Source organism: Odocoileus virginianus, chromosome 23 (assembly GCF_023699985.2).
Source record: "Odocoileus virginianus isolate 20LAN1187 ecotype Illinois chromosome 23, Ovbor_1.2, whole genome shotgun sequence".
Taxonomy (NCBI): domain Eukaryota; kingdom Metazoa; phylum Chordata; class Mammalia; order Artiodactyla; family Cervidae; genus Odocoileus; species Odocoileus virginianus.
The window spans coordinates 29201308-29228662 of record NC_069696.1 but is presented as its reverse complement, the minus strand read 5'-3'; the positions used below and the strand labels follow the sequence as shown (position 1 = coordinate 29228662).

General features: G+C 40.0%; 1 protein-coding gene across 4 annotated transcripts in view; it reads left to right on the top strand.

The window, feature by feature from the left end:
* Window positions 1–27355, top strand: part of SOX5 (SRY-box transcription factor 5) — a 1090001-nt gene that overhangs the window by 184342 nt on the left and 878304 nt on the right. For 3 of the 4 annotated variants that reach the window (XM_070453774.1, XM_070453775.1, XM_070453773.1), the window contains exon 3: window positions 22863–22939. The exons of the other annotated variant lie outside the window; for it this stretch is intronic. The gene's annotated coding sequence lies outside the window, so the exon portion shown is untranslated. The remainder of the gene's footprint in view (window positions 1–22862; window positions 22940–27355) is intronic. 4 annotated transcript variants of the gene reach the window in all.

Sequence of the window (27355 nt, the reverse complement as noted above, 5' to 3'; positions counted from 1 at the left end):
TTGCAGGGTTGATACCATCTCTGGGCCTGAGGGGATCAGAGAGGGGAGCAGATTGGAGAGGCTCACCTGACTGGATACACCTCCAGACTGTGACCATTACCTGTAAGGAGAGCTGCAGAAAGACATATCCTGCCCTGACCTCACTCATCTTATTCTTTATCTCCTGCTCCTGACTCTCATTTTCAAAACCCAACCAGAAGCTTGGGAGCAAAGAAGTCTCTTGATGTGATTCGTTGAAATTAGTATCCCAGGGCACAGAGCTGGGTGCATCTTGGTGTGTAAAACATAAGATATTCTGTGTAGCTGGAGAACTGAGACCAGGAAAGGAAGGTTAAAATTGGATGTGTTGCCTCAAAACAAAGTAAGTTTTGATCTCTGGCTATAGAGTTGGCCCGAATCCAAGATGATGATAGTGACATAGCAAAGAGGACTCCAATTTTAAGAGAAGGAATGAATTAATTACCTCTGAAGATTTCCTTGCAATTCCAAGTTTCTGTCTTTAACCACTGGCATTTTGGCACTGATTGTATTATCATTTGGCAGCTGTGATCTTGGAAGTTTAAGGTTTGGGCATTGACTAAAAGAACAAAGAGTAGGTGCCTTTTGATGAGGAAGAGAAAGCAAAGGGATAGTGTAAATGTGGACTGTTCACTTGAGTTCAATCTCACTGAACAAATAAATTGGACTCTAATGTGGTCAGAGACAGTCTGGGGAAGGAAGTGGTAGAAGAACAAGAAAGAAGCTTGTCATCAAAAAAGATAGTAGGATTTGGAGAAATAAACTTTGCCTACTTAATTTCACTGAGGATGTATATTATGTATTAGCCCTGCTTTTTTATTTTAGTTTAAAATGACAGTATAAAGATTGCCCTTTAATAGTCTTTCTAAGAAAATTAGAGTCAGCTTTCATGATGCATGAAAGATGTCAAAGAAGTGTGTGTGTCTTCTCCCCTGTGTGTTTCACCAGGACCCTTTCTGGATTTATAAGCGGAGTGATAGAGCCCCCAGGTAACCCACATCTGACTCTGTGCTCACCCAGAAGCATGCATTCTGAAGCAGCTCCCTTTGCAGAGATGGGATTCACTAGATTATGATGAATAAGATATTAGAATAGTGGAGGGTCACTAGAATGACCACGTTAATAGAGGTGCCATAGTTAGCAATCCCGTGGTTTGCAGGCTACTTATTTTGATGACTTTAGAGGAAGTATTTGATGAGTTTTGTGATTTTCTAAAGTTGATATTTGGGTCCGTGTTTTATATCTACTACATTAAATATATAGCAGTATAATTATTTATATGGTCCAGTGCTAAAATACCAGAAGGAAGAGGCTCATTTACAAATGTGGACAGTATCTGAATAAACCACTGACATGCTTTGCCAGGTTAGATGGATGAAGGATTTGGAGGAACTACTCAAGACTGTGGAAGTGTATTTTTCTATCTATTTTATTTCTGGACATCAACATTACATCAACATTATATCTGATAAATACTTGATTAAAGGTTTTTTTTTTAAATAAATTGCCTTATACCCTCCAATATTTTGTACAGTAAAACTTACTATTTACTAAAAGCAAATAGTTTTATGTTTTATTTATTTATTTATTTTTTGGCCACACCACATGGCGTGTGGGATCTTAGTTCAATCAAGTGCTTCTGAGGGTCTGTTGATAAAAGCTCATGCTGGGTACACATTAAGTTTCATGCTTTATCTTTATGATGTATCATAAAACCCCAGCCACTGCATTGGAAGCATAGAGTCTTAATCTCTTGTCCACCATGGAAGTCCCTAAAATCCAGTAGTTTTAGATTACTTGTTTTTTACTTCTACAAGTGCTATTTAATTTTTATTAACTTACAACTCTGATGATTTTTAGTTCATTGTGATGGATGGCTTTTCACTGGAATGGGTCATTTGTTTTGGTATAGGACATTCGCTATAGGATAATTGTTCAGAGAGGCATTTCCTAGTTATATATACTACAAGTATACAGGAGTACAACTTTCTCAAGTTTTTCTGACTCCATATATTTATGTGTGTTGTTTTAGTCTTTTCTGTTGCTTTTTCACATTGAAGGAGAAGACATTTCTCTATAAATTTTTGTCAGGAGACATCTGGCTTTAGTGTAAGAAATATTTATGAATAACAAAGGCTTGTCCTTAGAATTAAATGATTTAACACATACAAAACAATATACAGGGCCTGGTATATAGTATAAAACTAATACACAAGGCCTAACACCTGGTAGGATTTAGTAAAAAAGCTATGATGATGGTAGTGATGATACTGGTTGCAAAGTATCTTACTATTATCAAAGTCAACTTTACCTAAAGATTTGGGGGGAAAGTCAGGTAGTTTACCAAATACTTTAAAACATTTAATCTTTTAGACTTATTTTTCAAATTCCACATACATCATAAAGATAAAGCATGAAACTTAAAGTGTACCCAGCATGAACTTTTATCAACAGACCCTCAGAAGCACATGTATAGGTTTTCTTGTTATTCCTAAGAAAAAAAAAGAGAGAGAGAGACCTAACTATCTAGCCATGGTACTACATATTTGTCCTTGATTATCTAAATAAACTCTAGTCATATATCAGGTCAGACTACCAAACCCAGGCCATTACCTTAACATCTATTGTATTTGTTGACTGTACGAGTTTAGCTGCCTATGATTTATCAGGGTATGGTGAACTTTAAGGAATTGTCTCTATTAAAATCAAAGGGCTATTGACACATTTCTGTACCTTTTAAAGACTGTTATTAAAGAAATTCTGCCACCTCTTTTAAATACAGACTCATTGGAAAACAACCACTTTTAGTGGTTGGAGATGGGAAAATTTTGTCTTGCAATATAAATTTCTTTTACATTGTGACCTCTCTCCTGAGCTCCATATACATCCTACCCAAGTAGCCACTTGACAGCTCCACTTGGCGCATGAAATGAGCTATGGACATGGTCCTCATGCCTGCTCCCTGGAAGTCTTCCCCAGCTCAGTGAAAGGAGCGCCAAGTAGCTCCTTTGCTTACATTGCTTAGACCCCAACCTTTCATCATCCTGGACTCCTTTCATTTATAGTTCATCTAATCCCTGGGCCAAACTCTGTCAGCACTACTTTCAAAATATTTCCAGGATTCTGACCACATCTCCTCATCTCCACTTTCTAGTCTGCTCCAAACCACCCTCATTTCTGCTTGTGGCCAAAATCTCCTAACTGGGCTTCTAACTTTATTCCCCCTAAGTGTTTTCATATGGCAGCCAGGGTGAGCCTTGAATGTGTATAAAGTGCGTTAGTCATATTTGCAAAGCATAAATAGAGACACAAATGTCTGGATACCAATGGGGAAAAGGGTGGGGAGGGAGAAATTGGGAGATTGGGCTTGACATATATACACTATGGATACCGTGTCCTCCGTGACTCGGTGGTAAAGAATCTGCCTGCCGTGTAGTAGACGTGGGAGACACAGGTTCAATCCCTGGCTCGGAAAGGATCCTCTAGAGGAGGAAGCGGCAACCCACTCCAGTATTCTTGCCAGAAAAATCCCATGGACAGAGGAGCCCAATGGGCTACAGTCCATAGGATCACAAAGAGTCCGACACAACTGAGCAACTGGACACACACACATAAAATAGACAGCTAGTGGGAACACATTGTATGACACAGGGAGCTCTACTTAATGCACTGTGGTAACTTGGCGGGGGGAACCCCAAAAGGGAGGGGAACGTATATCTCCAAATCAAAAAAGGAGGGGACGTATGTGTATGAATGATTCATTCATACATGCAATACAAGCTAACACAACATGGTAAAGCAACTATACTCCAATAAAAATTAATTAATTAAAAAATCACATTAGTCAGATTATGTCCTTCCCTGCTCAGGACAGGCCAGTGGCTTTCTTCCTGAGTGGGGTCCTGACTATGATGCTCAAAGATCGGAGGCAGCCCTGCCGCCTCTCCTTGCTGGCTTGCCCTTCTGTTCCTGTCCTGCCTCCCTCCCTCCCTCTGCCCATTGCTCTTTCTCTAACAAGCTGGACAATGACCCCGCAGGACCTTTGCACCCCTGCAAGGTCCCATCTGCCTGCAGTGATCTTGTTCAGGCTATTGATAATGACTCATTCTAGCACTTTCTTTAGATCTTGACTCATGACTCCTAGGTGAGGCCCTTGCCTCTCCTGTAAAATTTCATCTAATCCTCCCTTAAACACTTTCTATCATCCTTTGCTTTAACTTCTCTCCTTAGCACTTCCTTAACTTACCTAGTGGGCTTTCCTTGCATCCCATTGGTAAAGAATCTGCCTGGATTGCAAGATCCCCTGGAGAAGGAAATGGTAACCCACTCCAGTATTCTTGCCTGTAAAAATCCCATGGACAGAGGAGTGTGGCAGGCTATAGTCTATGGAGTTGCAGAGAGCTGGACACAAATTAGTGACTAAACAGTAGCAACAGCTAACAGTAATGCATCTATTCATTTCTCTTGTTAATTTTTTGTCTCCCTCCCTAGAATATTAGTTGCATAAGAGCAAGGAGCTTGGCCTGTTTTCTTTACTGCTGTATCTCTAGAGCTCAGGATAGTTCCTGGCAAATGGAGACATTCAATAGATATATATTGAATAAATGAATATTTCAAGGTTATTTATGGCTGGTGCTCTGTAATTATGGCTAGAGAAGGCATAAATAATCTACATTGTTTTCTTCTTGAATTCCATATAGGTAGCTTTGGGGTTAAAGTCAAGTTATTAAAAAAATTTTTTTTCATTCTGCTCTCCCTAAAGAATTTGTCTGCTTTAATAACAACTATCACAGCCCTATTAGTTAAACAGAAGTCTTTTGAATTTATTTATCCAACTTTTGGAACCAAATTTTGTACAGATCACTGTTGTTACTGTTGTTTAGTCACCAAGATGTATATGACTCTCTGTAAGCCCATGGACTGTATTTCTCCAGGCTCCTCTGGCCATGGGATTTCCCAGGTGAAATACTGGAGTGGGTTGCCATGCTTCCTCCAGGGAATCTTCCTGACCCAGGGATTGAACTCATGTCTCCTGCATCTCCTGCATTGGCAGGCGGATTCTTTACTGCTAAGTCACCAGGGAAACCCTACAAGTTACTGTGGGAAGCTCATAAGAGACATGATCCACCTTTTTAAGAACACTTCAGTTTAGTTAATAAGGCAAGACTTGCAAATAATCCACATAGAAGACCTATTTCTAAGTATAAGAGAGGGCTGTTTAAGAGGTATTCACAGAGTCATAGTTGAGGTTTTTTTCAGAAAAATATGTTCTCATTCCACCTACAGGCTATAAGTTGGGGGGCATGACTTGATTGTATTAAAAATGGTTTTCCAAGTGAATTCATTAATTCACACAACCACTCATTAAGAACCATAGATTTAATAGTCTTGTGTGTATATGCTGTATTTACAAGCAGATCAGCACACCTGACATCTTATTTATCAGGGCTTGCCTAGAGTGTGCCTGCATGGTCAGTCGCTAAGTCGTGTCTGGCTGTTTGTGACCCCATGGACTGTAGCTGTGTAGACTCCTGTCCATGGGATTCTCTGGGCAAGGGTACTGGAGTGGGTTGCCATTTCCTTCTCCAGGGGATCTTCCTGACCCAGAGTTTGAACCCATGTCTCCTGCCTCTCCTGCATTGGCAGGCAGATTCTTTATCCCAAGCCACTCTTAACAATTGAAAGTTCCCTGATTTGAAGACACAGTCCCCAATCTATCAACTTTGGGGTAACAAATCTATATTAATATTTAAAATAAACACATTTAATACACTTGATTCCTCTTAATAAAACAGGATGCTTTTATCTGTTTGTCAACGAATAAAACTGCCCCTTGATCTGCAGCAGTGTGTGGCTTTGGGGTCATTAGCTGAGGCTGGACTGCCCTTTTTGCCACTTGTAGCTGAATGGGCATTTATGTATTTCCCAAGACGCAGTTCTCTCACCAGTAATGCATGCCTTTCAGAGGCTGGATTGCTCTTGTGCATTTCATTTGTGATTGCCATCTGAAGCAAACATTATACTAGTGCAGAGTCTGAAGGCTAATTTTCCTCAACCTGTTGCGTACTGCCCTATAGATGTTGTCCCCCTTGGATGTTTTACTGGTTTCAAACTTTGGTGGAAATTTTAGGGACTTTCTTTTTGATGAGTTGCCTGTTACTGAACAGACTGAGAAATACAAAACTCTTATTGTGTTTCCCTCCTTCATCTCTATATTTGGGTAAAGCTGGATGTATAAACCATGCAGTGTAAACAATTTGAGATCATTACCATTTTGGCTGTAGCCATCAAATTCTTTGGTTTGCCTCAGTTTACTCTCGTGTGTGTTCTGCTTTCTTTTTAAAAGATTTGTCGAGAGTATGAGTTGATTAGAAATACTCATCCTTAGAAATAAAAGCATCATGAGTCTTAGTTGGGGAAGGGGGTTTATCTGCGGGTTCTATCAGAGCTAGATGCACACTAATTTACTAGTGCTGGAACCAAATGGGTTGAAAATCCTTGTTTTCCCACCAGATGGGTTATTTTAAAATATCACAAAACTTCTGAGGTTATTTACATTACAAATGTGCTTCTTTGCACACATCAAGAATTGAGTACCATGTTTTGACAGTAACTCCTTTATGAAATTATATGTTACACAAGTGGAGGAAAATTCAAGTCATTCTCCAGGGAGCAGGCTTATGAATCTGGATGAGGTCACACCTCTTTAAAGATGCAGTTTGATAATCCGACATCAAAACAAAGGAATTCTGTTAATCCTCTCACAAAAGTGCAAATTGCTAATCAGAATCCTGGGCTGGGCTGGCAGCTTGGTAAACAATGAGCTTGGCAGAAGAGTGACTCTGGGCGGATAGATAGCTGGGGAGCTTGGGATACCAACTTTGCTCCTGTGTTAGCCCAGTTGAGCCTGTTGTTTTGAAACAATGACGTATGTCAATGGAGGTGGTTCTCGCGGCCATTGTGTTCTCCCTCTTTTCTCCTTCCATGTTAATGATGATGCAAATCAATCTTCTTTCTCCCGTCTCTCATTTCACTGCACTGGTGTAGAGGCTACTATGCCCCTATATTCTTTTCACTTGGATGCATGTGTCTTTTGAATTTCATTACATATTCCTTTACAAGCCCAGAGGGTTTTCCTTCCTTCCCATAAATAGTGTGGTGGTATTTGAAAAAGAAAGAATAAATCCTAACCCAGCTGAAAAAAGAATCTTCTTCTGGAAGGTGAAATAGGATTCTTTTTTCGTAAGTGATAAAGCCCAATTCGAGGCGGCTTAAAGGGAAAAAAAAAAAAAAGCTGGAATTGGTTGGGTAAAAGAATACAAGGAAGGCAAATGACTACGTTGAGGGTGATGCTGGAGTTTGAATGGGCCTCAGGAATGGGTGGAACCAGGGAGTCATACTCTGTCATGGCTCAGTACACTTCTCCTGTGTCCCTGTCATTTTGGATGTGGACTTTGCTCTTTCCTGTTGCAGTAGAAATTTCCCCATATGGGAGGAAATGGCACCATCGATGACATCACGGGAATTCTAAAGCTTGCTGATTTTTTCCATTTTACTTAAGTAAAATATCTCTGGGAAGAACTCTGATTGGCTACTGTTAGATCAGTTGCTTGTCTTGGACCAATCAACCCCACGTATATAACCTCGTATTCATCAGAGTGTAGAAGGTGCTTGCGATCTGTCTTTTCCTCTGGCTTTGACCTTTGTGAAATATGTAACCAGCCTGAGAAATTCTAAAACCTGATGATTATGTTAGCATGTGTATCGATTTTGTGCATCTTAATACGGCTCTTCTCATTCTCGCTGTGTTTGGTGTTCTTGGCATTTACAACTTTTACCCAAACATGACTAATAGTTCATTTGAAAGTGAAAAATACAGCTTTTTCACTCCAAAAGGGACGTTCACTAAGAGTGTGCACTCTTTTGAATACTTCCAGCTAGTTATGTGTCTCCTATTGAGTGTTGATGAATTATTACCCCCTGCCTTGGGCTTCCTTGGTGGCTAAGATGGTAAAGAATCTGCCTACAATGAAGACCTGGGTTCAGTCCTTGGGTATGTGTCGTTGTTGTTTAGTCGCTCAATCATGTCTGACTGTTTGCAACTCCATAGACTATAGCCACCAGGCTTTTCTGTCCATGGGATTTCCCAGGTAGGAACACTGGAGTGGTCTGCCATTTCCTTCTCCAGAGGATCTTCCTGACCCAGGGTTTGAACCCACGTGTTCTGCATCGACAGGCGGATTCTTTACTGCTGAGCCACATGGGAAGCAGGCATGTGTTGAGTGAACATTGGCTCTGGAGCCGTCTTCCTATAGGTAGGAGTACGGTGCTTCTGCTGCTGGGCAGGCTGGGCTGTGGTTGGCATGTTGCTTTTCAGTCAGAGGGATGATGTGGAACTCCACAAATCTACATCTGGAGGAGCAGAAATGAGTCAAAGGTAGAGGTTTGGGGTAGAGGCTGTCCCTGGTGGGGCCATGCTACCCACAGCCAAAGCTTTCTGAATAAGAGCTCTGTCTTTTTAAAAGCAATAGGGGGTGAGGATGGAGGGAGCGCTCACAGCGGTAAGTATAACACAGCTGTGCTCTGTTTATGCTTCGGCTACAATAAAAAAGCTATAAAATGTGAGATGTCATAGCTCCACTTTGCTTTATTTATACTATTTCCTCTGAGCTCTGTCACACTGCACATTCATCTGCTAAGTTGCAGCAAGAATGGAGATTAAAATATCACAGCTCAAAATAGGAGTCAAGCGGAAGGAGATTCATCATAGCCCTATTAAAAATATGTAAATATGGGAATGAAGTCATTTTAAAGCTGTACAGTGCCTCTCCTTTATGAGTTAGGATCCCTTGAGCAAGTGGTGGGCTATGCAGGGGACAGAGCTAGGGGACTTGTGCGCCATTTCGTCCACCCATGGAAATTCTTTTAAGATTAGAGACTGTTTTGAATTGCAAATTACACGTGTTTTCCTATAATCATGCCTAAGTTAATAATGGCAGGAAATCTGATGCAAAACAAGAAAACAAAAGATTTGGTAATTAAAGGTTATATATTGTTCACTGGGTTAGAATGATTAAAATTAAGATCAGAAATCTCCTTCTTGGCTACAGCTATTAATGAAAACTTGCAAACCCTCCAGAAGTATCACGCTTATAGGAAAGTTCTGAGAAGGGAACTGGAGTTGGAGACCTGACCTGACTTTTTAGAATTCAGTTGAAAATGATAAAGTTAAGTCTGGAAGCTAGGAATCCTCCTTAAAACTTGGCTCATAAATTACTTCTTTCAGCATTTCCTCTATCTCTAGTCTTGACAAAAATGTACTCCCAGTTGTCTATGTGGTGTGCTGGGGAGAGCTAAGGAATAGAATTCTTAGATGGAAAGAGTGGGATATCTCAAATGGTATTAACATGCCTTTTCTATTCTCTTCTGTGTACTTCTGGGTGCCGATTGATGTTTGGCTTCCCTTTCACTGCCCCCCCGCCGCCCTCAAATGTGCTATTGTAGTAATAATAAAGACCAAACTTAAGTTCTTGGGCATGGGAACCCACTCCAGTATTCTTGCCTGAAGAATCCCATGGACAGAGGAGCCTGGCGGACTACAGTCCATAGGGATGGTTCTATGTATTTTGTATGTATTAATTAGTGTAATACAACAACACTGTATGGTAGGAATCATGACATTTTACACATGTGGAAAATGAGGCATAAGATGACACAGCTGGTGAATGAGAACAAGAATTCAAACAGCATTCTGGCATCACAGTCTGCACTGTCAACCACTATTGACTTTCCAAAAGGATTAGGAACACACTAAAAAAGAGCACTGGGTCGAAAAAGAGGGGATCTGGGGTCTGGGCACAGTCCTGCCATTCCCCTAGATAACTGATTTTCCTTACCCATAGAAGGAATGAAAAATGATTATGTCTTTTCTAATTTTAACTTTGCATACATTTGTATACTACTACCTCATGAAAATAAAATTTTTGAGCAATAACTTTTCTTAATTCTTATTTAACTAGTTCCAGAAATGGTTATGTTGAACATTTCTAATGTACAATGATTTGGGGATTTCTTTTGTCTTGTGCTTTTCACTGTGTTTGGTTGGGTTTGTTTCGATTGCAACTAGTAGGAGTTTCATAGTTAACTAGAGACTTTCTAGCTTTGTGACCTTGAGCATATTTCTGAATCTCCTGTACCAATTTTATCATCTGTAAAATGCATATAATAAAAGTACCCCTCCCATAGAGCTGTTGTAAGAATGAAGCCAGATATGACATGTAATAAATTAAAAGACACTTGCTCCTTGGAAGGAATGCTATGGCAAACCTAGAGTATTAAAAAGCAGAGATATCACTTTGCCAACAAAGGTTCATAGAGTCAAAGCTATGGTTTTTCCAGTAGTCATGTACAGATGTGAGAGTTGGACCATAAAGAAGGCTGAGCATCAAAGAATTGATGCTTTTGAACCATGGTGCTGGAGAAGATTCTTGAGAGTCCCTTGGACTGCAAGGAGATCAAACCAGTTCATCCTAAAGGAAATCAACCCTGGATATTCATTGGAAGGACTGATGCTGAAGATGAAGCTCCAATACTTTGGCCACCTGATGTGAAGAACTGAATCATTGGAAAAGTCCATAATGCTGGGAATGATTGAGGGCAGGAGGAAAAGGGGCAGACAGATGATGAGATGGTTGATGGTATCACTGACTCGATGGACATGAGTTTGAGCAAACTCCGGGGAATAGTGAAGGACAGGGAAGCCTGGTGTGCTGCCATCCATGGGGTGGCGAAGACTCAAACACGACATAGTGACCAAATAATAACAACAACATGTGGAGCACTCAGCACAGTGTCTGTTTTTTCAGTTCAGACACTCAGTACACAGAACTATACAGAGAAGATCTTCATGATCTGGATAATCACAATGGTGTGATCACTCCCTTAGAGCCAGACACCCGGGAATGTGAAGTCAAGTGGACATAAGGAAGCATCACTATGACAAAACTAGTGGAGGTGATGGAATTCCAGTTGAGCTATCTCAAATCTTAAATGATGATGCTGTGAAAGTGCTGCACTCACTATGCCAGCAAATCTGGAAAATTCAGCAGTGGCCACAGGACTGGAAAAGGTCAGTTTTCATTCCAATCCCAAAGAAAGGCAATGCCAAAGAATGTTCAAACCACCGCACAATTGCACTCATCTCACACACTAGTAAAGTAATGCTCAAAATTCTCCAAGCCACTCTTCAACAGTACGTGACCATGAACTTCCAGATGTTCAAGCTGGATTTAGAAAAGGCAGAGGAACCAAATATCAAATTGCCAACATCCGCTGGATCATTGGAAAAGAGAGAGAGTTCCAGAAAAACATCTATTTCTGCTTTATTGACTATGCCAAAGCGTTAGACTGTGTGGATCACAACAAACTGTGGAAAATACCTGCCTCCTGAGAAATCTGTATGCAGGTTAAGAAGCAACAGTTAGAATTGGACATGGAACAATAGACTGGTTCCAAATCGGGAAAAGAGTACATCAAGGCTGTAGATTGTTCATAGAAACTACTGCACATGGTAAGTGTTTGATTATGATTACTGTGAATCATCCAAGTCTTCTTGTAAGTTCTTGTTTCTTGCTCCTCATACCACCAGCTCTTCTGCCATGATTGGCAAATCAGTTAATGTTGTTTGTGATTACATTCATGAATTAGAAAGCATGAGATAAGAATCGGGTGGAGAGGGAGGTGGGAGGGGGGATCGGGATGGGGAATACTTATAAATCCATGGCTGATTCATGTCAATATATGACAAAAACCACTACAATGCTGTAAAGTAATTAGCCTCCAACTAATAAAAATAAATGAAAAAAAAAAAAAGATAGCATGAGAAGTTACCATCTACTATGGTGGAAATATCAGAGAAGGGTGGAACTCTGGGAATTGTGTAGACCACCCTTTAATGTGATGAACTAAGTACCCCAAAAGATCAGGTGCCTTGTTCCAGAACACTCAGCTAGCAGATAGAGATGGAGGTAAAGTCTCCAGATTCTAATTATAGTTGTCAGTAGAATGCCAGTGCAGTGCTGCTACCAAGGCCTATGGAGTTGGGCTTCCCAGTGGCTCAGCGGTAAAGTGTCCACCTGTGGTTCAGGAGCTGCAGGAGACTGGAGTTTGATCCCTGGGTCAGAAAGGTTCCCTGGAAGAGGATATGGCAACCCACTCCAGTATTCTTGCCTGAAGAATCCCGTGGACAGAGGAGCTTGGCGATCTACAGTCCACAAAGAGTCTGACATGACTGACGCGACTTAGCATGCATGTACCTATGGAGTTATTAAATGGAACATGTGAAAGTTCTTGAAATTTGTAGAAGGAACCACAAAGAAAACATATTTTAAGGGTTTAAATGAGGGAAATTACCCTAGTATTTCAGATTTATAGCAATTTAAGATTTTAGATCATGTGTGTTTTTGGCAGAGTTCCGAAGAGAACAGTAGAAAAGATGCTTGGGGCTGGCAGAGGAGTATAAGTGGTCATCTTTCTTACCAACCCTTATAAAAAAGTGATGTTCTTGGTTGCTTTGTTGAGTGAGCTAATGTGTAACTTTCAACAGTATGTGAAGAAGTGGATCTGATTTGCTTCGAGAAGTATAAAGAAAAAAAAGATTTTTATGGCAATTTGAGTAATCTAAATAAGGAAATGGGCTTCCCTGGGTGGCTCAGATAGTAGAGAATCTACCTGCAGTGCAGGAGACCCTGGTTTGATCCCTGGGTTGGGAAAATCCCCTGGAGAAGGGAATGGCAACCCACTCCAGTGTTCTTGCTTAAAGATTTCCATGGACAGAGGAGCCTAGAGAGCTACAGTACATGGGGGTAGCAAAGAGTCAGACATAACTGAGCCACTGACACACAATAGGAAAATAATCTGATATGATATTGCAATAATTTTGGGACACATCTAATTGGGTCAAATTTTATCACTTCTACTCTAATGTACAAAGAAAATGGAGCTGTTCCCATAATGTATTCTTGCTCCTGAGTCCCAACCCTACTGTGCAGATTGAAAGGTAATAAAAAGCAAACTTGATATAGCATGAAATAACTCAGTCTTTACTATCAAATCATCTGTTTGTTAATTTGATCTTTGTTTCCCTGTCCAGGCCCAGGAGCGGGGTAGGGTGAGAGGGGCACCATGGGTATAAAATGTAAGGACACCTTCCTCTCAGATGGAAACCCTGTATTAACATGACCCTGAGAAGGATGACTGCTCACATCTGTGCCGTCCCCTGCCACCCCACTCCAGCCCCACTAAAAACAAAAACAAATCCTTGGGGAAATTGTGTTTCATTGCAGCTGGTAGTGGTGTGTGGAGCATCACATGGTCACATGTATGCATGCTGGCCCTGGCGTTGTCCCCTGTATCCTTCTTGGCATCTTCCCTTGGCCACTGTGGGCCTCTGTCCTGCTGATGCAATTAGCCCCACCTGGATATGAGCTGGAGCAGCTGCTGCAGGCCTCCCGTAGGCTTCAGCTTGAGGTTCCTCTTCCTTTCCCCATCCCCAGGGCTTTCCCCATCCTCCTCTGTGTTGTACTGTGTTGTGTGTGTGTTGGGACTGGGGAAGATGGAACAGAGCTCAGACATTTTGAGGCTCCTCGCTCCTACACCCTCTGTTTTTTCATTTCTCCCTCACCAGGTTCGATAGCTGTAAGACTTACAAGAAGGATTCCCTGAGAGGTTTGTGTCCACTCCTGTCCCCTCCCCAGCAAGTAATGTCCGTGAAAGAGGACTGACAGCCCATAGACCCTTGGGTGCCTTTTGTCCAGCTGATATTCTCCAGCCCCACCTCCTTATAGGTTAAATGCCATGATACAGGAAAGCCTGGCCTGCCTCTGAGCTCTATCTCTGTCCTTGCTCATGATGTCTCTTCTCTCCCTCTCTAGATACACGAGAGTTCCCATACTGTCTCTCTTTGCTTAGGACCTACAGTTTGCTTTTGCATTTTCACTGGGAATGTTTTCAAAATCTTGAAACTGCTTTTCACTTTCAAATTCTCTCATTCAAGATTGTGGTCTCACTAAGTAAGCTGATAAACAGCCCCTATATTCTAACTAGTATTTGATCTCCCAGGTTGCATTCTGGAGGGTCACCTCTGGGCTGAGTGCCCAGGAACTCATAACTGAGATAGAGAGCTCGAGAGAAAGGAGTAGTTATCACACGGTAGACTGAAGATATATGGATAGTACAGGTTAGTCCTCACTTCCAAGCCTGGATCTTGCTCTCAATTTAGAACACTCTTCCTCCATGGGGTATATATTCTGTAGATTCTGCCCCACAGAAGGGATTAGGTCTAGTGTTAGCTTCTCCCAAGAGGACGTAACCATTCATAATCTCTGAGTGCTCAGATGCTCAGTCATGTCCAAGTCTTTGCAGTCCCATGGACTGTAGCCTGCCAGGCTGTCCATGGGAGTTTCCAGGCAAAAATACTGGAGTGGGTAGCCATACCGTCCTCCAGGGGATCTTCCTAACTCAGGAATCAAACCCAGGTCTGCATTGCAGGCAGATTCTTTACTGTCTGAGCTACCAGAGAAGCCCTAAAATATTTAGTGTATTCGTGAACTAATGACTTTATCTTGAAAATAATTGAAATTGTTCATTTTCAGTAAAGGTACAACATAAGATTTGTGTTTTATAAAAAATAATGTGGCAGTGTTATAGTAAATGAATGAAAAGGGAATGAGACAGGGAGCAATTGTTGCAGCATGTTTTACGAAGACTCGGAGAGTCTTTTTAAGTGACCCCCAATCTCACTTCAGATACTTAGAGATTCTGTGTCTTCTGCACTGAGCATATGTTGGTTTCCCACATAAGCCTCAAGAAGGTACAGTCACTGCCTACTCCTACCCTTAAAATGGCCCAAGAAAATTTGGAGGTAATTCACAGCATATTTAAGAGTTACCTTCTCAACACCTTCCATATAGGAGATAGAGAGTTGAGTTTTCCAAATGATCTATTGAAAAGACAATGTATACATTTTTGTCTTAGTCCATATGGGGTGCTATAACAAAAATATCATAAACTGGGTGGCTTGACACAACAGAAATTTATTTCTCACACTTCGGAGGCTGCGAAGCCCATGATCATGGCACCAGCACAGTTAGTTTCTGGTGAGAGCCTGCTTCCTAAATGTTTCTCTTTTCATTGTGCCCTCATCTGGTGGAAGGAGAAAGATGGGGAGCTCTTCGGGGTATCTTCGATAAGATTACTGACCCCTTTCATGATGGTTCTACTCATGAACTAAGCACCTCCCCGAAGCCCTACTTCCTAATATTGTTACATTGGATATTAGGTTTCACCATATGAATTTTGTGAAGGACACAAATATTCAGTCTATAGCATATGACATAGTACCTTTTTTTGGGTTTCTTATTCAGAGTGCGTCTATGACTTTTCAGTACTGGTAATGGTAACTGGGATTTATATGATTAACCAAACCTAGCACATAACTGATACTGTTTTCAGAGTGAAAGACTGAAGAGCAGTGAATAGAATACCTACAGAATCCTCAGTTCCTGCGGCAGAAACGCAGGACTCTCTAGTTGCAACAAGCGGGCTTCTCTAGTTGTGGTACATGGGCTTAGTTGCCCCATAGCATGTAGGATCTTCATTCCCTGATCAGGAATCAAACCCATGTCCCCTGAATTGGAAGGTGGATTTGTAACCACCGGGCCACCAGGGAAGTCCCTCTAGACCAAGATTTAAAAGATACATGTGACTAGGTTAGACCCATGCAGATAATCTCCCTGTTTTACAGTCCACTGTGTTATATAATACAACCTGTTCATGGGAATAAAACCCATCATATTCACAGTTCTGGATATTATGCCAAGAAATGTGTTCACAAGTTGAGGGGAATTTGGGGACCATTTTAAAATTCTGCCTACCAAACTGATATTTGAAAAAAAAAAAAAAAAGAAAAAGGTTGTAAACAGCCTCTTGAGTACTGTGTTTAGGAGATGCAAAAGGAGCCTGTGATTTAATTAATATTTTGTTTGAAAACCAGTGTACCTCTTTTTTTTTTTTTTAACCAGTGTACCTCTTAAGTTAACTTTCTAATATCTGAACTTAACAGAGCTACTATTACTGATCTTTAGAAATTTTACTTGTGTGGGACTCATTTATTTCTAAATAGTATTGCTGTTCATGTAACTAAAGCAAACAGAATATTTCTCTGTCTATTACTGGAGTAGGATTTTATTGTTTGTACATGGAAAAATAAACCAACATACAATCTATACATAAACACCATCAATTTAAAGTGATTTTCACTGTTAAATGGGGGTTTTGTTAAGTTTACTTGAGTAGTAAAATAAGATATCTTTCAAAGCTTTGGGGCTTTCTAGATCTAAAGAAAGAAAATGTGAGAGTTTAACCAACTGTAGATTTAGTCAGCTACAGAGTTCCAAGGAGTCCTCCACACAGGACCACCCTCATTTTTGACACCAAATGCACGTTTGAGGGTTTTCCAAAACCACACTCAGGTTTGAAAACTCTCTGGAAGTACTCACAGAATTCAGTGAAAGTTGTTATAGTCATGGTTACAGCTTATTACAGGGAAAAGATACAGCCAAGGAAAAGCAGTCTATAAATGTTGAATTTGAGGCTAGAAGACCCAACCACAGAGCTTTCATTGTCCTACTCTCTGGAGGCAGGACGTATTAATCTCACAGCATTGACACGTGACAGTATGCATGGAGCATTGCCAAGAAGAGAAACTCATTGAGCCTTTGGTGTCCAGAGTTTTTACTGGGATTTGATCACATACCTCTCGTGGGGCTGATAGTCTATGGACATCAGTGCTGGGCTAATACCTTCAGTCTCCAAGTAGTTTTGGAGGCAAAATTGATACCACATGACCCACAGCTCCCATCATGGAATCACATTATTAGATTATTTTGGGCTTAGTCGCTTAGTTGTATCTCACTTTTTGCCACCCCATGGACTAAAGCTTGCCAGGCTCCTCTGTGCATGGAATTTTCCAGGTAAGAATACTAGAGTGGGTTGTCATTTCTTCCTCCAGGGGATCTTCCCGACTCAAGAATCAAACCTGTGTCTCTTGGGTCTCCTGCATTGGCAGGCAGGTTCTTTACCACTAGTGCCACCTGAGAGGCCCCGTGGCCAGATCCCTCAGGCAAGCAAAGACATTCCTGTCCTACAGGACACTTTCAGGCCCTAGAGACCACTTCCCTAATAGCCAAAGGAAAGTCCCTCTCTGTGGGTGAGGTTAGCTGTTCATAATGGCGGTGGGGGGAGGTGGGGGAGGAAAGAATACAAATAGTACTTTATAATTACTTCTTGAGGGCTCACTGTGTGTCAGGCAGTGTGTATGCATTGTTTCTTTTGATCCTTTGAATCTCATTAAAAAGTCACTACGTTTGTCTTTGTTTTAAAGGCAAACTGATATGTGGAAAGATTAATGCCTTATCCAAAACCTTGTAAATAGTCAATGGTGGAAACAAGATTTGAAAATGTGTCAGCGCAGTTCAGTCGCTCAGTCGTGTCTGACTCTTTGTGACCCCATGGACTGCAGCACGCCAGGCCTCCCTGTCCATCACCAACTCCCGAGTTTACTCAAACTGATGTCCATTGAGTCAGTGATGCCATCCAATGATCTCATCCTCTGTCATCCCCTTCTCCTCTTGCCTTCAGTCTTTCCCAGCATCCAGGTCTCTTCAGATGAGTCAGCTCTTTGCATCCGGTGGCCAAAGTATTGGAATTTCAGCTTCAACATCAGTCCTTCCAATGAATATTCAGGACTGATTTCATTTAGGATTGATTGGTTGGATCTCCTTGCAGTCCAAGGGATTCTCAAGAGTCTTCTCCAACACCATAGTTCAAAAGCATCAATTCTTAGGTGCTCAGCTTTCTTTATAGTCCAATTCTCAACATCCATACATGACTACTGGAAAAACCATGGCCTTGACTAGATGCACCTTTGTTGGCAAAGTAACGTCTCTGCTTCTTAATATGCTGTCTAGGTTGGTCATAACTTTTCTCCCGAGGGGTAAGCACCTTTTAATTTCATGGCTGCAGTCACCATCTGCAGTGATTTTGGAGCCCCAAAAAATAAAGTCTGCCACTGTTTCCACTATTTCTCCATCTATTTGTCATGAAGTGATGGGACCCGATGCCATGATATTAGTTTTCTGAATGTTGAATTTTAGGCCAACTTTTTCACTCTCCTCTCACTTTCATCAAGAGGCTCTTTAGTTCTTCACTTTCTGCCTTAAGGGAGGTGTCATCTGCATATCTGAGGTTATTGATATTGCTCCCAGCAATCTTGATTCCAGCTTGTGTTTCATCCAGTCCAGTGTTTCTCATGATGTACTCTGCATATTAGTTAAATAAGCAGGGTGACAATATACAGCCTTGACGTACTCCTTTTCCTATTTGGAACCAGTCTGTTGTTCCATGTCCAGTTCTAACTGTTGCTTCCTGACCTGCATACAGGTTTCTCAAGAGACAGGTCAGGTGGTCTGGTATTCCCATCTCTTTCAGAATTTCCCACAGTTTATTGTGATCCACACAGTCAAAGGCTTTGGCATAGTCAATAAAGCCGAAGTAGATGTTTTTCTGGAACTCTCTTGCTTTTACAATGATCCAGTGGATGTTGGCAATTTGCTCTCTGGTTCCTCTGCCTTTTCTAAATCCAGCTTGAACATCTGGAAGTTCACAGTTCACACATTGCTGAAGCTTGGCTTGGAGAATTTTGAGTATTACCTTATGAACATGTGAGATGAGTGCAATTGTGCAGTAGTTTGAGCATTCTTTGGCATTGCCTTTCTTAGGGATTGGAATGAAAACTGACCTTTTCTAGTCCTGTGGCCACTGCTGAGTTTTCCAAATTTGCTGGCATACTGAGTGCAGCACTTTCACAGCATCATCTTTTAGGATTTGAAATAGCTCAACTGGAATTCCATCACCTCCACTAGCTTTATTCATAGTGATGCTTCCTAAGGCCTACTTCACTTCACCTTCCAGGGTGTCTGGCTCTATTTGAGTGATTATCCCATTGTGATTATCTATGTTGTGAAGATCTTTTTTGTAAAGTTCTTCTGTGTATTCTTGCCACTCTTCTTACTATTTTCTGCCTTTGGTAGGTCCAGACTATTTCTGTCCTTTATTGAGCCCATCTTTGCATGAAATGTTCACTTGGTATCTCTAATTTTCTTGAAGAGATCTCTAGCCTTTCCCATTCTATTGTTTTCCTCTATTTCTTTGCACTGATCACTGAGGAAGGCTTTCTTATCTCTCCTTGCTATTCTTTGGAACTCTGCATTCAGATGGGTTTATCTTTCCTTTTCTCCTTGGCTTTTTGCTTCTCTTCTTTTCACAGCTATTTGTAAGGCCTCCTCAGTCAGCCATCTTGCTTTTTTGAATTTCTTTTTGTTGGGGATGGTCTTGATCCCTGTCTGCTGTACAATGTCATGAACCTCTGTCCATAGTTCATCAGGCACTCTGTCTATCAGATCTAGTCCTTTAAATCTATTTCTCACTTCCCCTGTATAATCATTAGGTATTTGATTTAGGTCATACTTGAATGGTCTAGTGGTTTTCCCTACTTTCTTCAATTTAAGTCTGAATTTGGCAATAAGGAGTTCATGATGTGAGCCACAGTCAGCTCCTGTTCTTGTTTTTGCTGACTGTATAGAGCTTCTCCATCTTTGGCTGCAAATAATATAATCAGTCTGATTTTGGTGTTGACCATCTGGTGATGTCCATGTGTAGAGTCTTCTCTTGTGTTGTTGGAACATATGTCAGCATAACTCTGATGTACATGATCTCAAACTCTGGGCTCTATGACCTCCACCAAAACCAGAGACAATGAGAATATGTAATGGAATAAGCATTTAGAAGGGGCTTCCCTGGTGACATGGTAAAAAATCCACCTGCCAATGCAGGAGTCACGGGAGACTCCGGTTCAGTTCCTGGGTTGAAAAGATCCCCTGGAGGAGGAAATGGCAAGCCACTCCGGTATTCTTGCCTGGGAGATTCTATAACAGAGGAGACTGGCAAGCTATACTCCATGGGGTCACAAAAGAGTTGACCGAGACTTAGCAACTAAACAACAACAACAAAGCATTTAGAAACAATTATTTTTGAGAATTGATTTTCAGGATAAAGTTATAATTCAAACATATAAGAATATGTGTGTGCAAAATACAGAAATATAGATCAATGGAACACAATTGAAAGCCCAGAGATAAATCCATGAACCTGTGGACACCTTATCTTCGACAAGGAGGCAAGGATATACAATGGAAAAAAGACAACCTCTTTAACAAGTGGTGCTGGGAAAACTGGTCAACCACTTGTAAAAGAATGAAACTAGAACACCTTCTAACACCATACACAAAAATAAAATGGATTAAAGATCTAAATGTAAGACCAGAAACTATAAAACTCCTAGAGGAGAACATAGGCAAAACACTCTCTGACATAAATCACAGCAGGATCCTCTATGACCCACCTTCCAGAATATTGGAAATAAAAGCAAAAATAAACAAATGGGACCTAATTAAACTTAAAAGCTTTTGCACAACAAAGGAAACTATAAGCAAGGTGAAAAGACAGCCCTAAGAATGGGAGAAAATAATAGCAAACGAAGCAACAGACAAAGGATTAAACTCAAAATTATACAAGCAACTCCTGCAGCTCAATTCCAGAAAAATAAATGACCCAATCAAAAAATGGGCCAAAAAACTAAACAGACATTTCTCCAAAGAAGACATACAGATGGCTAACAAACACATGAAAAGATGCTCAACATCACTCATTATCAGAGAAATGCAAATCAAAACCACAATGAGGTACCATTATACGCCAGTCAGGATGGCTGCTATCCAAAAGTCTACAAGCAATAAATGCTGGAGAGGGTGTGGAGAAAAGGGAACCCTCTTACACTGTTGGTGGGAATGCAAACTAGTACAGTCGCTATGGAGAACAGTGTGGAGATTCCTTAAAAAACTGGAAATAGAACTGCTATATGACCCAGCAATCCCACTCCTGGGCATACACACCAAGGAAACTAGATCTGAAAGAGACATGTGCACCCCAATGTTCATTGCAGCACTGTTTATAATAGCTAGGACATGGAAGCAACCTAGATGCCCATCAGCAGACGAATGGATAAGGCAGCCGTGGTACATATACACCATGGAATATTACTCAGCCATTAAAAAGAATTCATTTGAATCAGTTCTAATGAGATGGATGAAACTGGAACCCATCATACAGAGTGAATTAAGCCAGAAAAATAAAGGCCAATACAGTATACTAACGCATATATATGGAATTTAGAAAGATGATAACAACAACCCTATATGCAAAACAGAAAAAGAGACACAGATGTACAGAACAGAGTTTTGGACTCTGTGGGAGAAGGTGAGGATGGGATGTTCTGAGAGAATAGCATTGAAACAAGTATACTATCAAGGGTGAAACAGATCACCAGCACAGGTTGGATACATGAGACAAGTGCTCAGGGCTGGTGCACTGGGAAGACCCAGAGGCATCGGATGGGGAGGGAGGCAGGAGGGGGGATCGGGATGGGGGACACATGTAAATCCATGGCTGATTCATGTCAATGTATGGCAAAACCCACTATAATATTGTAATTAGCCTCCAACTAATAAAAATAAATGAAAAAAAAAAAGAATATATGCATGCATACTTTCCCTGGTGGCTCACCCAGTAAAGAATCTGCCTGCAGTGCAGGAGACCTGGATTTGATTGCTGGATTGGGAAGACCCCCTGGAGAAGGGAACAGCTTCCCCACTCCAGCATTCTTGCCTGGAGAACCCCATGGACAGAGGAGCCTGGCGGGCTGCAGTCCACGGGGTCGCAACAAGTCAGACAGAGCCGAGTGACTTTCACTTTCACTTTTTCAGTCCCTCAGTCGTGTCTGACTCTTTGTAGCCACATGGACCATAGCCCACTAGGCTTCTCTGTCCATGGGATTTTACAGGCCAGAATATTGGCTTGAGTTGCCATTTCCTCCTCCAGGGGATTTTCCTGACCAAGAGATTGAACCTGAGTCTCCTGTGTCTCCCTCGCTGGCAAGCGGATTCTTTAACTGCTGAGCCACACTGGAAGCCTTAAGAATGTATGTTGTTGTTGTTGTTCAGTCACCAAGTTGTGTCCAACTCTTTGTGACCCCATGGACTGCAGCTCATCAGGCATCTGTGTCCCTCACCATCTCCCGGAGCTTGCCCAAGTTTATGCCCATTGAATTGGTGGTGCCATTCAATCATCTCATTCTCTGATACCCTCTTCTCCTTCTGTCCTCAATCTTTCCCAGTCTCAGAGTGTTTCCCAGTGAGTCAGTTCTTCATATCAGGTGGCCAAAATATTGGAGCTTCAGCTTCAGTATCAGTCCTTCCAGTGAATATTCAGGACTGATTTCCTTTAGGATTGACTGGTTTGATCTATTTGCAGTCCATGGGTCTCTCAAGAATGTTCTCCAGCACCACAGTTCAAAAGCATCCATTCTTTGGCACTCAGCCTTCTTTATAGTCCAGCTCTCATGCATACATACATTCATACATGCATACATATATATGTATATATATATGACATATGTATGCTCATACATTCTGCTACTTTAATAAAATATACTGCTCATATACTCATAATGTTCTCATATACTGAAACTTTAATAACATAGAATATAGAGGAAGAGGTTAGGTAGATAGATTGTTTGCTTTATTGAATTCATACCATCCAAGTGGATTCTAGTCACCCACTGTATCATTTAATTCATTCAGACACATTCACAGGTATACATTGTGTCTCAGGTGCTGTGCTGGCCACCTGTGACCCAAAGATGATGATGAGGATGTGCCTGCCAACGAGGAGTTAGCGGTCCACAGGGGTATGTAAACTGCTTGTTTTTTCTTATTTTGATTATTATCTGGTTTTAAAGCAGAATACAGAGCACTCAATATGTAAGAAATATATGTTGCACAGAAATTTTGAAAGCATTTGAAACATTTTTTTTGGAGTGGATGAGCTAATGCTAAAGAAAGTTGCAATTTGGAGATTGTTGTTCATATAACCAAATCAAATAACTAAGGTTCACTCTTTGGATTAGATTCTGTAATAATAAGATAGATTAAAAAGAAGCAATGACTCTAGAAAGAACCGAAGCACTGAGTTTTGTGTGTGTTACCTACTCATGGTAGTAAATGATGACAAATGAATCACAAGTAGTAACGGGGTACATTGCCTTTTTTTTTTTTTTTAATATTGTAGTGGTTTTTGTCATACATTGACATGAATCAGCCATGGATTTACATGTATTCCCCATTTGCCTTTTTGCACTTAGAACCTTGACTACTGTTTTTTTTACTGGTTACTTTAGTGCTAATTGTTATCTTTCATTTTCTCCTTCATTGATTTCTCCAACTGAACAAAGTGTTTATTGGGATTAAAAGTAGGACTCCTTGTTTAGTTAACATTGATGTTTTGGCAAATATACATGTTATTTAAGTAATTTTATTTGTTATAGTTTTAATAGTCTATGCTTACAATAAGCCATGAAGTTTGCTGGGAGCAGTCCTGAAAAACTAAATACAGTAATTAGTAATTAGTACTAAATATAAATAAGAAATATTATATTCTAATGATACTTTATATATTTCATAAGGTTACTGCAGAGGAATGGTATTAGAAAATAAAATAGTAAATTTAAGTGAACTTGATGCCCAGTAGTTCATACTGATGCCTCACAACCATACAACAATATATTTGGGCACATTTAATAAATATATTAATATTCTATTTAGATTAAATATTGTAACTGCTGAGAGTGCAGTTGTGATCATCTAAAAATGTGAGCAAACCACGAAAGAACATGTCCTTTTTCTTAGCAATATGATTTTAATTTTTAAAAGCATTTAATTTCATAAACCATATCTATCATCTTTAGATAGATAAATGTTGTGGCAATTTTTTGAATGAAACTCTTGGTTCCCTAAAGAAATTATGGATACACTATAAATTTACAAATGAAAGGCCATTTATCAGAGTTATAAATATGAGTGCTTTCTGTGCTGATGCCCATGCAAACTTAAAGTGGTTTAATATCTATCAGCTCTTGTGTATACTTAGTTCAGTGAAAGAATATAGATATTGTCACACTTGCATGGTGTCATAACATTGGCAAAGTAGTGAGAGTGACGTGCAATATTTTTTGAATAGCATGGCATTTTCTTGAATTACTGCTGGCAAGAGAACATAAATCAACCTTAATAATGGATATTCCAAAGATGTTTATTAATCTATTCATTTAATCTAAAATACTCACTCTTGGCATTTATAGAGCCAGTTCAAAGGAAGTGGTAAGTGCTACTAAACCCCAGCAGTTACTTTGAGGGGCTCCATAATTATGTCAGCTAAGTTTGGTTGAAATAGAGATCAAAATGTGTGAAAATCTTTTCCTTCTAATCTATGCTATAGATATTTGCTTGACTAAAATGTATTTTTTTGTATGTGTGTAATCAGAATTTTGATTTGTTCCATCATTGATGAATCTTACTCTATGGCTCTCTACTTGAACCTTCAGTTTTTAAAATCTGTTCCCCTTGTTCTCTCACTGTCTGTCTGTCTCTCTCAGTCTGTCTGTCTCTCTTTTTTTCTCTCCCTGTCCCTCTATCCTGAAAAGTAAGCTTGTACTTTGCAAACTTTGACCGAAAAGGACTGGAAAACTGACCGAATTCCTGTGTACCAAAATTAGAACTAGTATATGGCACATGATTTTGACAATAGGTAATGAGATTAATGACAGGTAGGATGAACAGAATGAAGAATACAGAGAGGGGAATTTACCTTAGGTAGAAAAGGTCAGAGAATGCCAGTAAAATTTAAGGTGAAGAAGTCACTATGCTTATTTGTGGAGTAAGATGGTATGAGTGTGCATGTGTGTGTGTTATTTATTAAAGTATAGAAAATCTATTTATAAATATGTTATCATTCTTTCATAATTAAAAAAATAAAGAAATTATTGTATTTCCTTAAAAAATGAAAGAAAATATGGGCACAGATCTAACTTCTGGATTAAAATACTATAAACAGGACTCATTTTTTCTCTACCTCTGAGGTTCCACTAATGTAGCCCCAGTCTCTGGCTTCATTTGGGAGCAGGATGGTGGCAGCAGCATAGCTTCAGCTATAACATCCTCTCAGGCTTCAGATCAAACAAGAAAAAGAGAGACTGTTTCCCAGAAGACCCATCAAAATCCGTTTGTACTAATTCGTGTTGGTTAGATCACGGAATAATCCTCTGCATCTCTTTTGGGCTTCCCTGGTGGCTCAGGGATAAAGAATCTGCCTGCCAATGCAGGAGTGATCCCTGGATCAGGAAGATCCCCTGGAGAAGGAAATGACAACCACTCTAGTATTCTTGGGAGAATTCCATGGACAGAGGAGCCTGGTGGGTTACAGTCCATGGGGTTGCAGAGCCAGAAACGACTTAGCCTCTAAACAGCAACAGCATCTCTCTTGGAGGAGGAGATAGAGTCAGCTTCATCATTTTCCATGAATTAGGCATTAAGGTTGAATTACAGAGGAAAATGGGGTCCCGTTCACAGAAAGAGGGTGCATGGATGCTAGGTAGTCAAAAAGAATGATTGGCTGTAGGAAAAATCACAATGGTGTGTATATTCTACACATAATGCATATAATTACATGAAATTTTACATATAATTCCAAAAACCTATAGGTTTAATAGCAATATATGGACTCCAGGTTAAGATATTCTGAAAGTGACATTGAATCAGTACCTTCTAGAACCAAAATACCCCTCAAAACCCAACACTGATATCCGTAGCTGTATAGGAAAATTTGTTGTTTCTGGCATTTCCTGAATAAAGGAACAAAATTTACTTATTTTGTGTATACTCAATCCTTAGCTAATTGTTTAAATGATGTTATCAAGTTAGAAATGGAAAAGAAGTTATATTTTCTTATTAGCTAAAGTGGAAATGTAGTAGGTCAGCCTGAAGCTATTTCTTTAGCTATTATTTTGTATAAGGAAAAGAGGAAAAATCTTTTACTCAAGTTAAGAACTTCCTACTGGCAATGTTAGGTTTCCATTAGGAAAAAAAGAACATTTTCAATGTTGAATCAACAATTTGTATTGTTTTGGGAGTCTTTGTTTACATGTATCATAAATTCTTTCAGTATAGGCAGTTCAGTTGAAAAATGTTAACCAGGTCTATAAAGTAATTTGTAAAGGAAATTTTTTTTTTGATAATTGACCCCAAATCCTTTTTGAGTTGCTGATTTCTTTTCTTTCTAGCCATATTTTTTAGAACATCTTGGTGACGTGTCAGTTATTTCCTTAAAATTTATTTTATTAGAAAAATCTAGAGAGAACTGGTGGAAAATATAGGTAGGTCAGTCATAGGACACACTAGTACTTTAAAAATGCTTACATAATCATTGTCTATTTTTCATTAATACTGGGAAGAAACCAACTTGTAAGAATGCAGACTACAGTGGCAGCAACCCAGATGGGAGACATAATTATGCTTTATTTTTACATAGTTTTCTCAGTGTATTGACAAGAAGAAGGGGTTAGCCTGGGATTTTTAAATTGCTTCACTGAGCACAAGAGTTTTTCTTCTCAAGTGAATCAAAAATAGGAAAGAATTCCGAGATCACCAGATAATTTTAGAGAATAAACATGTTAACTGAAGAAAAGTTCTCTGTCTTCCCTTTTGTTTCTTTACACAAGCAAAACCCTCTGAAGTTTGAACACCCTTCCTCATGAATGGATAAGCTTTTTAACTGAAATCTGCTTATGACTGAAGTAAGTTGTCACTGCTCCTTGTTAAGTTTAATACTCTCAGTCGTGAAGAAGTGCATTCTATTTTCCCCTACCAATTAATACTAGTGAAATACAGCTGTTTGGGAGGGTGCCCAGTGTTCAGAATCTTTCTACAAAGGCCATAGTGTATCTGCCTTTCCAGATTAGCATGTTATTTTTAAAACCCTTCTCCTGGAAACCTCAGTTTACCATCAGTTCTTATTTCAATTCAGAAGCTTGTAGATCAGTTACCACCCTCTCTCTGTATGGTTTTTGTTTTGCTTTGCTTTCTAGATTACAACCTATCTACACAGTGTCAATTATCTGTGAACAGGAAACAGCAGGTAGTTCATTCAATGAAAACTAGTTTATAGATTTTCTGGCTATACATTTGTCTCTGTTTTTCAGATTCAGTTTTCATTTTAATTACAGAGAAATTAGTCATTAGTAGATTTGGAGCAATGAAGTTTTTTTTCCGAA